The sequence below is a fragment of the Chrysochloris asiatica genome, unplaced genomic scaffold, assembly GCF_000296735.1.
Source record: "Chrysochloris asiatica unplaced genomic scaffold, ChrAsi1.0 scaffold00052, whole genome shotgun sequence".
Classification (NCBI taxonomy): Eukaryota; Metazoa; Chordata; class Mammalia; order Afrosoricida; family Chrysochloridae; genus Chrysochloris; species Chrysochloris asiatica.
Window position 1 is genome coordinate 7,503,433 of NW_006408570.1, and position 13,100 is coordinate 7,516,532.

At 35.8% G+C, this 13,100-nt stretch overlaps 1 protein-coding gene across 1 annotated transcript in view; it reads left to right on the forward strand.

Annotated features, from left to right (window-relative positions):
* Positions 1 to 13,100, forward strand: part of PPP3R1 (protein phosphatase 3, regulatory subunit B, alpha) — a 58,385-nt gene that overhangs the window by 9,368 nt on the left and 35,917 nt on the right. The gene's annotated exons all lie outside the window — the stretch shown is intronic.

A 13,100-nucleotide genomic window follows, 5' to 3' on the forward strand; every position in this document is an offset into this window, starting at 1 on the left:
CCCCCCATTCCAATCATGACTCAGTCCCTGTACCTACTGTTCACTCTTAATAATGATTTGCTTCCTTACTCTTGAAACAATTAAGAACTTAAATATCAACCTCATTTTCTTTCTCCCCTCTGTCATACACACATGGAAATTTGTCTAATACCATATCCTTATTTCCCTTCAGTATCAGGGTTGAGAAACATCTTCCGTTTTTAAGGTTTGCCCCTCTACTTGGACTTCTGATCTCATTCCCTCTCATCTCTCCAGCACCTATTACTTTATTAATTTTTTCTTTTATACTATATGTTCAGCCTCTCCCTTTTCTTTAGTTTACAAACATAATCAGCTCTAATCCTGATCTTGCATGTACTTCTTGCTACCTTCCATTTTTACTGACATTTGAGTTTCTCATAAGAAGAGCATACACAATTATCTCCATTTCCTTATTTCTGCTAATTTCTTGACCTACAGTGATCATGCTTTCATCTGCTGTCACTACACTGAAGTGGTTATTAAAATCACCTTCATTTTTTGACATACTGCCTGCTCACCAAATTCAGTGGATTTAGAAAACAATGTAAAATAATTGGTGACATTTGGGAAAAATTTGATTACTGATTTAATATTGTTATTATAGAGTTATTAATTTTTAGGTATAATGTTACTGTGACATTTTTCTAATGGCCTTTATCTTTTAGAGACAGGTAATGAAAGGAGCTCTGGTAGCATAGTGGTTACGAATCGGGCTGCGAGCCGCAAGGTCAGCAGTTCGAAACAACCAGCCGCTCTGCGGGAGAAAGATGAGGCGGTCTGCTCCCCTAAAGATTTGCAGCGTCGGAAACGCTGTGTAGGGTCATAACAATACTAGGGAACTTTAAAGAATTCTTGGAAAAATGAAATGGAAAGATAATGAAATTTTTCGACAAACTTTTTGAAGCCCCCTGGTAAATGCTAAAATGGTTAACAGTAAAGTGCTGTGTCTAGGATATGCTGAAAAAAATCCGAGTAGGGGTCTAAATAAAATGTATTTCTCATGTCTTGATGGTTGATAGACATAGGGGACTTGTCTACTATTCTCTCAACTTTCATGTTTAAAATTTTTCGCTATAAAAATATTTTGAAATGAAGTGAAGAAGGGAGAGGTGGAAGTAACTAAGTCATCAGAGAGAAATAATCAGTTAAGTGTGGCATGCACTACAGCAAACTTTGATAAGTGGCTGTTTGTTACCAATAAAAGAATTGGGATGTTGGCAGTAGTGTGATTTATAAAACCTAATAAGCAGATGCTTAGTGAGTATTTGTTGACTGAATGTTTAGAGCTTAGAGCTGCTGGACTATATAGACAATTAAATGGCTACATAGGTACCTAGTTAATTAGTTACTAGTCATCCCATAATTTTTGGTTGCTGGTGTTAATAATACCAAACAAATAACTTATATGAACATTCTGTGTGCTAGACACTATTCGAAGCACTTTTAATACATTAACCCTTTCAACTCCACGATTGCTTTATGAGAGAGAGGTATGATTAATTACTTTCCCTAGTGTACAAATGAGAAAACTGGAAGGAGGCCTTAATAGCTGGGCTGACTTCACACAACAGGTAAGGTGCAAAGCTAGGATTTGATTTCAGGCCGTCATGTTCCAGAGTCATAGTTTTAATCACAACGTTTTACCCCCTCTCTTATAGTAAATCTAACTAAGTTAAAATTATGTTTGTCTCCACGAATGATTTTCAGCAAAATTGAATCTGCCTAAGACATGGGTGTTTTTTGATTTTTTGGTGTCACCCAATTAGTGATGGATTTTTATCGAGTGAAGTTATTTTTATTAGTCCATCATGACTTTATTTCTGTCTGTTGGCTTACTTGTCTGGACTAGGAAATATATACCCTATTAGGGTGATTTTCAAAGTTGAGACTTTAGCTGTAACTTGGCGTTATATCTTGGAAAAGTGACTGAGTACAAGATACTACATTAGATAATTTAATCAGAACATTAGATTGGACCACATTTGAATGTATGAGTGGAAAATCAGATTTAACTCATATTTTAATAAAATTGGTAAATACAGGTCTGTTTTTTGGTCAGAATGTAGATGGATTAAGTCTTTTCATCGAAAATGATTTTTCAACTTCGTTTCATTAGATGGTGACCTACGACATGCGTGGCAGACTCTGAGGAATGTTTTCTTTCGCATAGTATATTATCTCTAGAAACCTTATTCAGCTGGTTTTGTTGAAGGCATCTCTCTCTCTCGTCATTAAGACACTACTCCAGTTTTGAGTAGAATTTGATATTCAAACCATTTTGTTTCTGGTTTGAATATTTACAGGTAACTTGAAAGTTTAGTTTAACTAGTATAAAAATATCTGCCTTAAACATTATGTGCTTGACTTTGCTGATTAATTATGCTATTAATCTCTGCTGTTAGATTGTCTCAGAGATGAGGTTTGCATGTTCATTTTATTGGCTTAAAATTTTATTTTGTTGAGAATAAACACAGCAAAACACATCAATTTAACTGTTTGTGCATGTAAAATCCAGCTTTGAGTTGTGCAGCCGTCCTCATCATCCTTTTTTGGGTTGCTCTTCCGCATTAACACACACGCCCTCCATCATAGGGTTCCTAGTTGCTCTTGTCAGTTGGATCCCATATAGGTAGTTCTTTGTCACTGTTGTTATCAGACACTTACATTATTTCACTGTAATTTTTAACTTTTTTTATTTTGAATTGGGTGTCCGTATAGATAGATCTTAACAACAACATAGCTAGTCCTTAAAAGCACATAATGCTCAAGGCGGACGTTTTAATACAAGTTAAGCTAAACTATTGTTTGGTTTTAAGAAAACTTGACTGGGTAGTTTGGATTTGTTTTAAAGATTATCTCACAATCGTACTCTTTAATCCTGTTTATATCAATAAAAACACAGCTTGAACGTGAACAGTTAAACTTTTGAAACACTTATTTCTAAAATGATATTTCTTATTAAAAAAAAGTAATCAACTTTAAAAGTAATTTGTACATTTATTGCTGTAGGTTAAAATCTTTGTAAGTGTATCACTTAGTACATGCTTATTTAAAAAGTTTGTCAGGTCTGATTTTTCATTTATTTGGTGATTCACTGATCCTGAATTCTTACTTATTTTTCTGGCCCACTGAAAATTATTTATAATCTACCTAGAGTTAAGCAATGAGAAAGAAATAAAAAAAATCCTAAAGTTTAGAGCATGATCTTGAGTTTCTAGGCTTTGGATTATTAAGTATTTCGTTTTCTGATACAGGAGGTAAAAGTGTGGTGGTGTAGGATAAGCACTGGACTGCCAACCACAAGGTCGGTAGTTCATCCCCACCAGCCACTCCTCAGAAACCCTATATGAACCTGTATAAACCCTAAGAGTCATTATGAGTTGGAATATACTTAACGACACTAGACAACAAAACACATCCTGTATTCTAATTATTTAGATATATTGTGTGTTGTTTTGGTTTGTTTTTTTTAAGTTTTTATTGTGAATTGAGTGAAAGTTTACAGGGCAAATCATCACTTTTACATTCAACAAGTCATATACTTTGTTTCTTTACAATGATTATAATCCCCACCATGTACCATCAGTTAACAATATTTCTCTGTTAATTTTAGCTCTTACTATGTTTTTTTAAACACTGACGCATGTATAATAATTTACACCACCAAAGGGCACATTCTGCAAGTCTGCCTGCTGGCCACCAGCTGTCAGTCCCTCTTTTTCCATGAATCTGGAGTCCTCAGCTGCTCCCTCTCTCCATATCCCCATCTCTGCCTCCGTCTCTGGTGTCGCTGCTTCTCTGGATAAGGTCCCGCATTCCGCTTGTGCTCTTCTCCCTTGATGGTCCTAGGGCCTTCTGTTACTGGACTGTAAGATTAACTATTCCTCTGTTTTTTTGTTACAAATCCTCTACCTTTACAATTGTGACAGTCGCAATTAGTCATGATAACAATTACTATTGAATCATAAGAATCTTATCCTCATCTGTTTTCACCAGACCCATCTAGACAAGATAAAAATTATTCAGTGGGAACTCTTTCTTCCCCACTCACTCTTAAATTAAACTCCCTCTTGAAACCTTGTAAACCAGTCACTTTGTGCCTTTATTGCCCCGTCATTGTAGATAGCCAATGTATAAGTTGCTAGTCTCTATTCACCCTGTATACAGAGGGGATAGCATTGATACTTGATGTGAAGACTCCTTCTCTCTGTTGGTATTTTGAGCTACTACTACCTTCATAAGTATAGGTCAGGTTCATCAAACTGTAGCAATCCTTTATAAAAAATTGTTTCTTTTTTTATCTTCCTCTAGTCGAGTTCTGATTATCCAAGCCATCGAGGCTAGGTCAAATGGGTACTATCTGCAACTTTGGGTATTCTTGTGCAACTCCTCTAACTTCGTATCAGCTGGCTGCTTCACTGTCAGCTCTAGCTCTCTGTGACTAGGTCATTGTCCATGAGCTCAGGTGTTCCCAAGTCTTAACCACACTTCAAACCAACCAGCCCTTCCTTTTCTCTCACTCATCTTCAGATCACTGGGAGTCTATGGAACGTGGTTGAACTTAGTCCATTTCTCATTGCTTCCTTTCCCCCTCTTCCACTCACCAGTAGACCAATGTGGTCGCCAGCAAATTTACATGCCTGTTCATGTGTTCCCTTTGAGGTTCAGTCTTAGAGGGGGGTTTTTCCTGAAGGAACTTGATTGCTTGCCTTGATGGCTTCTCTGCGAACAACTTGCTTATTCTTATAGTTGCCAATCATACTGCCATTTTTGTTATGTTTTTTTCCTAATGATCTTTCTTTGAAGATGTATCTTCTGTTGCTCTAGCTGTTCAAGGCTGGTCTGTTCTTTCTTGTGGGAATGTACAACCTCAGAAGGTTCTGGATGGGACTCAGGATTCCACCTAAGGTCCTATACACTGCCCATGCTCCGCAGGAGTCCAATTTCACTGGGCAAGTTCTAGAACCCCTTTTAGGTATCCCAATCAGTTATAGGCTGAAGATGGGCTTACAAATGTTCTGTAATCATGTTTCCCAACATTCCTTTCTATTAAATATGTAGTCTTAATAAAAGTAAAGTGTTACTTTCTTTATCTACACTGCTAAATTTTGGTAGTAGATCCATGAGATCCATGGCATGTTGTAATTTGATAATTTTGTCTGATTTTGTAGCTGGCGTTGAGAAGTCAGTTGGTGGTAAAAAAGCCTAGCTTAATGTATGGGTTTCTAGAGTGCAATAACAAATTACCATAAACTGCTGCTGGTGTTGTTAATGTTAGGTGGTGTCCAGTTGGTTCTAACTCATAATGATTCAACCTATCATATTTTGTTTCATTGCAATGATTACACTCCTCACCATGCATTGTCAATAAATGCAATGTAAGTATTCATCTCTTTTGGTTATGAGTATTCATCTCTCTTGGTTTTCTAACTCCAGTTCTTTGCACATTTCATTATAATGCTTGGTTACCTTTTCTCAAACTGCCCTTTGAAATTTTCTGTTCCATTATTTTACATTCTAATTTCTTCCTTTCATGTTAACATCTTAATTCTGGAAAGCAAATTTCAGAGTCTTTTCTGACATCAGTTTCAGTCTTTTTTTTTTCTTTTCTGCTTTTTTAATGATCTTTTGCTTTCTTCCTATGTGGTGTTCTTGATGTTATCCCGTAAGTCTTCTGGTCTGTGGTTATTAGTGGCTAATTCATCAAATGTGTTCTTGAGATGATCTCTTAATTCAGGTGGGATGTTTCAGGAGCTCTGGTAGCGTAGTGGTTACGAATTGGGCTGTGAACCTTAAGGTCAGAAGTTCAAAACTACCAGCCGCTCCACGGGAGAAAGATGAGGCTTTCTGCTCCCGTCAAGATTTATAGCCTTGGAAACCCTGTACAAGGTTGCTATGGGTCGGAATCAACTGAACTGCACTTAACAACAGCATGTTTCAGGAGGGTCATATTTTGGCTCTTGTAGACTTGTACTTTTCTTCAGCTTTAACCTGAACTTAGATATGAGCAATTGATGGTCTGTTCCACAGTCTGCCCCATTCCTTGTTTTGGCTCATGATATGGAGTTTTTTGAAACACTGTCTCTACCAACACCTAAAGTCAGTTTGATTCTGGTGAGGTCCATGTGTATATTTGCTTTTTAAGTTGATTAAAAATGGCATTTGCAATGAATAAATCTTTCAGAATTCTATCATGTGATTGCTACAATCTGATGAACTTGACCTATGGATGCAGTAGCTTAAAAATACCAACCAAGAAGGAAAGAATGTTTATAGTAAGGGTCATTCCCATCCCCTCTGTACACTGAGTTGATACAGATGGGCAGTTTAGACTTTGGCTACCTAAAATTGGGGGGGGGTGGTACTGTAAAGGCACAAAGTGACTTGCTTAAGAGTTTTCAAGAGGGAGTTTAGATTCAGAGTGTACGGGGGAAGGTAGAATTCCCACTGAGTGGTTTGTGGTTTTCATCCTTTCTAGACAGTTATGGTGAAAAGAGATGGGGACAAGATTCTCATGATTCAGTAATGAGTAATTGTTGTTATCATGACTTATTGTGATTGTCGCAACTGTAGAGGTAGTTTTCTAGCAAAAAGGGGTGAGTGGTGGATCTTAACAGTCCCAGAGCGAAGGACCCTGAGACCATCAAGGGAGAAGAGTGGGAGCGGAGTATGGGACCCTACCCAGAGAAGCCGCATGCCAGAGATGAAGACAGAGATGATGACATGGAGAGAGGGAGCAGCTGAGGACTCTAGACTCATAGAGGGAGAGGGAATGTGTGCTGGCGACCCCAGGTGGGGGGCAGGCTTGCAGAGTGTGCCCTTTGGCTGTTTGAATGATTGTATATTTCTGAGTGTTTTGGTGCACATTCCCCAAAACCAACCCCCTCAAAAAATCAGGGAATAGAAGCAAATACTGTTGAATATGAAGCATGCAGGGGATTGTAATCATTGCATTGAAATGAATACAATAGTGTGAGTGTAAAACAGATGTTCCCCCATGTAAATTATCACTCAATTCACAATAAAAACTTAAAAAAAAAAAAAAATTCTATCATGTAATCTCCAGTATCATTTCTATCATAAGGCCATATTTTCCAACTACCTATCCATTCCAATTACCACTAATTATCAATACATTTTGATTGCATGTTTGATCACTTTCAGAATGAAGAAGTTCGTAGAAATTTTCAATTAAATCGTAACTGTCTTAAGTGGTTGGTGCATAAATTTGAATAATAGTGATATTAGCTGGTCTTACTTGTAGTTGTATGAATACAGCCCTATCACTGACAGCATTGTACTGTAAGATAAATTTTGAAATGTTCTTTTTCAGGACATAAATAAACTAGTACCATTCTGAATTGTCAGATTCAGAATGGCCAATACCAGTCCATTTTACTCATCTTAGGATAGCCATCTTTATGTGTTCAATTTTATTTTTGACAACTTCCAGTTTTCCTAGATTCATATCTTGTATATTTCATCTTCTGATTTTTAGTGAATGTTTGCAACTGTTTCTTCTTATTTTGAGTTGTGCCCCATCTGCAAAGGAAGGTCTTGAAAGCTTTCTGTATTCATGTCATCATGGTCAACTCTACTTTGAGGAGGCAGCTCTTCTTCAGTAATATTTTGAGTACCTTCCAACCTGAGAGGCTCATCTTCCAGAACTTTATCTGACAATGTTCTTCTGCTGTTGATAATATTTTTATTCTGTCAGTATATCTGACAATGTTCTGCTGTTTTCAGTTGCTAAACCTTCATAAATAGTCTGCTTTTTCTTTCTATTATGTCTCAGTCTAAAAGCTTTGCTGAAACCTGTCCACCATGGTTGACTCTGCTTTTATTTAAAATACAGGTGACCTAGTTTCTAGCATCCCAGCAACACAAGCCACCACAGTATGACAAACTGACAAACGGGGTGACTTAAAACAACATAAATCAATATCTTTTCAATTATGGAGGCTAGAAGTTCAAAATCAAGGTGTTAACAAAATTGTGAATCCTTTCTTGCCTCTTCTAACCTTCTGGTTGTTGCCAGCAATTCTGGGTGTTTCTTGGCTTATAGCTGCAGTATTCCAATTTCTGCCTGACTTTTCATGTGGTGCACATTCAATTATCACTCAATTCACAATAAAAACGTAAAAAAAAAATTTCTGTCATGTAATTTCTAGTATCATTTCTAGCACAAGGCCTTTTTTTCCCTTATCCTCTTTATCTTTCCTTATCTTTGTATATATTTTTCTTCTTCTGTGTGTATTCTTTTTTCATTTTCCCTAGGCTCCCTCTTGAAAGCTTGTAAGCCAGTCCCTTGCCTTTCTAGTCCCCCCATTTTGGGTATCTGTGTATATTCTTATAAGACAGCAGTGACTGGATTTAGGGTTCACTCCCATCTTAAATTGATTATATCTGAAAAACCCTATTTCCAAATAAGGTTGCATTCATAGATATTGGTGGTTAGGACATTAACGTATCTTTGTGGGGGGGATACAATTCATCCCATAACACAAATCATCTAGCAAACGTATACATTGTTGATCTCTTTCAGAGCAATAGAGTAACAACAACAAAGAAAAACAGGAAAGGATAAGGCACAAAATAAGTAAACGGAATTGTAGTGCAAACACAAGAAAGTAACATCATCTGTCTAAAAGTGTCAAGATATATTAGATAAAATGGAAGGAAAACATAATCATTGAAATAGTGAAAGAATTTTCTTTACCTGAAAAATGGTATCCTCTAATTAAAAGAGCCTTTAAATGCCAAGAGGAATAGATGAAGAAAGATGTTCACTTAGTTTCAACTTCTGTGTGACATTAAAAATCTGAGGAGGAGAAAATCCTAAAAGCTTCTAAATGGGAAATTTTACCTATAAGGAAAAGGAATCTACCAGCATTAGGTAGTATAAATCAATTAAGCAGTATATTCAAAGTTATGAATTCCTAAATCCAGAATTTCTTAACACCAAAGGTGATCACCCAAGTTTGAGAGAAAATAAGAGCTGTTTCCCACAGTTTAAAGATTTAAAAAGTATACTGCTCGTTAAGTTCTTGAGTCTGTGTTCCAGTAAAAGGACATAGAAGTTTAGGAAGAATACTGAAATGAGATGCGTTCAATTTAATCCCTAAATGCAAAGAAAATGCCATGGTTCTGTAAAGCAGTTAGTCCAATTAAAATAAACCAGAATTGCTTGTGAAGCATGCTCCATAGAAAAGAAAACTGAAAAACAAAAACAATAAAGTTAAATAAGTTATGATGTAGAATTTCTTAATTTTAAGATAAAGGCAAGCCAACAAGAGAAAAAAAAGCAGAAATTAGGGATGCATTTTACTTTGCATTGTTGTTAAGTGCTATTGAGTCAGTTGGTTCCAACCCATCACGATCCTGTATAGGGTTTCCGAAGAGCAACTGGTGAACTTGAACCGCCAACCTTGCAGTTCAGATGGCTTTGCAGTCTAGTGCATTAACCCACAGCGCCACACCAGGACTCCTTTACTTTGCATAGTAGCAGTAAAATTTACATGAAACAGCCATAAATCTTGAATAATTAGTAAAAAGTAGTAGTGTCTTAAGATAATGCAGTCTTTGCAGAAATACTTTTTTTGGGGGGGGGGGGGGGAGAAGTGCAACTAATGGGCTAGGAAGTGATGCATAGTTAAAGTATTGCAACTAACGTGTACATACAACATTATACTGGAATGGTACAGAAATTAAAAGCCTGGAGAATGTGATAAAATGTGACGAGGCTGGTTTTGACATGAACAATGAGAATCTTTGAGAGCCAAGTGTTTCAAATTAGATGTTATTGAGCCACATAATACACATTTCACCCTTAAAAAAAAGGTAAAACTTGTAAGCAGATTTATTATTGACAGTAAGAAAACTTAAAGTGTTTTTGTGGTCTTACTATATTTGTATTTTTCATGTACTTATTTATTGCCCATTGATTTGAATCACAATGTAGAGAAACCAGAGGGAAAAACCAATAACAATAAACACACCTTGATTTAAAAAAAAAACCAACAATACACAGTTTGGGAGCACTACAAATAATATTTTAGAGTTATATGGTCTTGATTTTTCTCCACTTAGAATGGAAGCATTGTTACTGTTCTCCTGTATCCATACTTCATCCCATAATGCAGCTTGAGGAACAGCAAGGCTTAGCATCTCTTATCCTAAGCCTCTGTGCTGACTCTTTAGCTAGAACTAACATAGTCCTGGTGTGGCACTGTAGGATAAGCGCTGGACCACAAAGTTGATATTGAACTGCAAGTTAGGCGGTTCAAACTCACCAGCCGAGCTGCTCCTCAGAAACCCTATCTATACAGAGCCACTTAGAGTTGGAACCAACTCTATGGCACATAACAACAACGGGGAAAAAAGTTCGGTTAAGAGGCATTTCAAGAAATCTCAGTTGCCATGCTGTCAAGCTTTACAGCACTGCATAACTTAACTCTCTAGTAGGTCTATTTCCTCATCGTGAGGTTTTCATCCCCAGAGTTTCAGTTAACCTTTTATACAAGGGGACTTAAAAGTTTGTGGAGATTTTCCATTATTTTTCAATTCCGTTCTAGTAAGATCTATTTGAAGCCTGATCATTTTGTATGATTTTTCTATAACATGTTTTTTTGAAGTTCAGCTGTGATTTCTGGAAGTAATTATAAGGCTGTAGTTTTAGGGTTGCCATAAGTATGTAACTTATGTGCTGTCTTTGGACAGGATTCAGTTGAGTGAGTGAGTTCTGAAGTGTGGATTATTTCTTAAACATACTACCCTCGTTTTTGGTCATATTCTTAAAATAAAGTAGGAGGAACTTCGGTGTGTGACTAGAGTTCACATTTTGAAGGCGTATTTTAGGAAAAATAGAATGAAAGCACAAATGACCATATCAGTAACAAAACAGAATCTGGCATCACAACAGATCCTGCAGATTAAAATGATAATAAGAGAATGCTATAGACAGTTTTATATCAGTAAATTTAATATCTTGATTATAAATGGACAAATTCCTTGAAAAATAAAAATGGGGTACAAGAGGAAATAGAAAATGTCAATAACTTTATGTTTGATAATGAAGTTAGATTCTTGTTTAAAAATCTTTCTATAAAATCGTGAGGTCGACATGGTTTTTTCACTGGTAAATTTTATCAAAGTGGAGAAAAATAATCATATCTAGATTCCTTTAGGAAATAGGGGCTAGCACTACTGTGACTCACCGGCACTTAACAACAACAACAACATTACTGTGATAGCAATATAGACAAAGACATATAAGAAAACTACAGACCAGTATTCATCATGAACATATGTGTAAACCTTCCCAAGTATTTTCAAGTCAAACCCAACAATATGTAATAAAAGGTAATAAAATATGAATAAATGGTGTTTCAATGGGAGAATAGCTTTAACATTAGAAAAATCAATTAGTGTATTTCACTGTATTGTTGGAATTAAAGAGAAATAAACATGAATCGTTTACATCTATACCTATTGCTGTCTTTTGTTATTGCTGTCTAGTTGATTCTAATTCATAGTGATCCAGTAAGATAGAGTACTGTTCCCACAGTGTTTCCAAGGCCGTGATCTTCACAGAAACAGACCTCCGTAAGGAATATATAGTGGATTCAGACAGCCACCCTTTTTTGCAACTAAGCATTTAACCACCGTGTGACTAGGGTTCTTAGTATTAGCAAAATTATTTATTTGGCAGTTCAGTAACCATTAGTGATAACATCTTTTTAGCAAGTTAGCAATAGAAGGGAACTTCCTTAGTATAATGAAAGACTCATATGAAAACTTGAATAGCTAACATCAGTCTTAGTAGTGAAAACCTGAATGTTTTCTACCTAAGATTAGAAGCAAAGCAAATTTTATTCATGCAGACTACTTTAAGTAAAATCATTTTACTGGAATTCCTAGTCAGTACAATAAGACAACAAAAGGAAATAAAGATCCAGATTGGAAAGTAGTAAAATTTTCTGTATTCTCAGATGTGTAGCAAATCCAAATTACTAGAACAACTGAAGATTGTAGTATATGAGGACAATATGTAAACCAATTGAATGTCTATGTAATAGCAATGGAACATTAAAGTTGAAATAGAAAAAAGTGCGATTTATAGTAAAAACTTGACATGTTTAGAAATAAATTTAGCAAAAAATGTATTGTTAAGATCTGTACACTGAACTATATATCATTATTGAAAAATTTCTTTAAAAGATTTAAGTAAATGGAATGATACAGTATGTTTAGAGTGGAAGACTTGATATTGCTATTCGTTCTTACCATCTTTATATATAGATTTAAAACAATCTGAGTTAGAAGTTATAAAATTGATACATAATTTAATATGCAAATACAAAGGTCTAAAAATGGAGCAGTTTTGAAAAGGCAGAACAGTAGTAGGGCAGCATTTCCTGATCTGAAGACTTATTATAAAACTGCAGTAATCAAGACTGTGTAGCATCGCCAAAAGGATAGATCTGTGAAATAGAACAGAGGCTCCAGACCCCCATAGCAGAGGACTTCAAAAAGTTCATGGGAAATAGAATTGAAAGATTATTGAATTTTTCCATGAACTTTTTGAAGTCCATGCATATGTATGGTCAACTGATTTTTGACAGAAGTGCTAGAGGTACTATGGTAAAGGGATCCTGTGTTTTATTTCTGTGTGGCACAGTGGATTTATGTGCTAGACTGCAAGGTTGGTTTGAACCACAAGGTTGGCAGTTCAAGCTCACCAGCTGCTCCTCAGATACCCTATATAGGGTTGATAAGAGTCAAAACTGACTCAGCAACACTTAACAACATCCTTACTTATATAACAATACGAAAATTAACTCACCACGAACCTATGTGTATCATAGAGTTAAATGTAAAAGCTAAAATTATAGAACTAAAAGAAAACATAGAAGAAAGTCTACAACCAGGGTTGAATAAAGATTTTAAAGGACATACAAAAACACAAACCATAAAGAAGAAAGAAAAAAGTTTTTATGAAAAATAAGTTTTTCTTCTTCAAAAGATATACAAAAATGTCAGGTCACAGACTGAGAGAAAATACTTGAAAAACCTACACC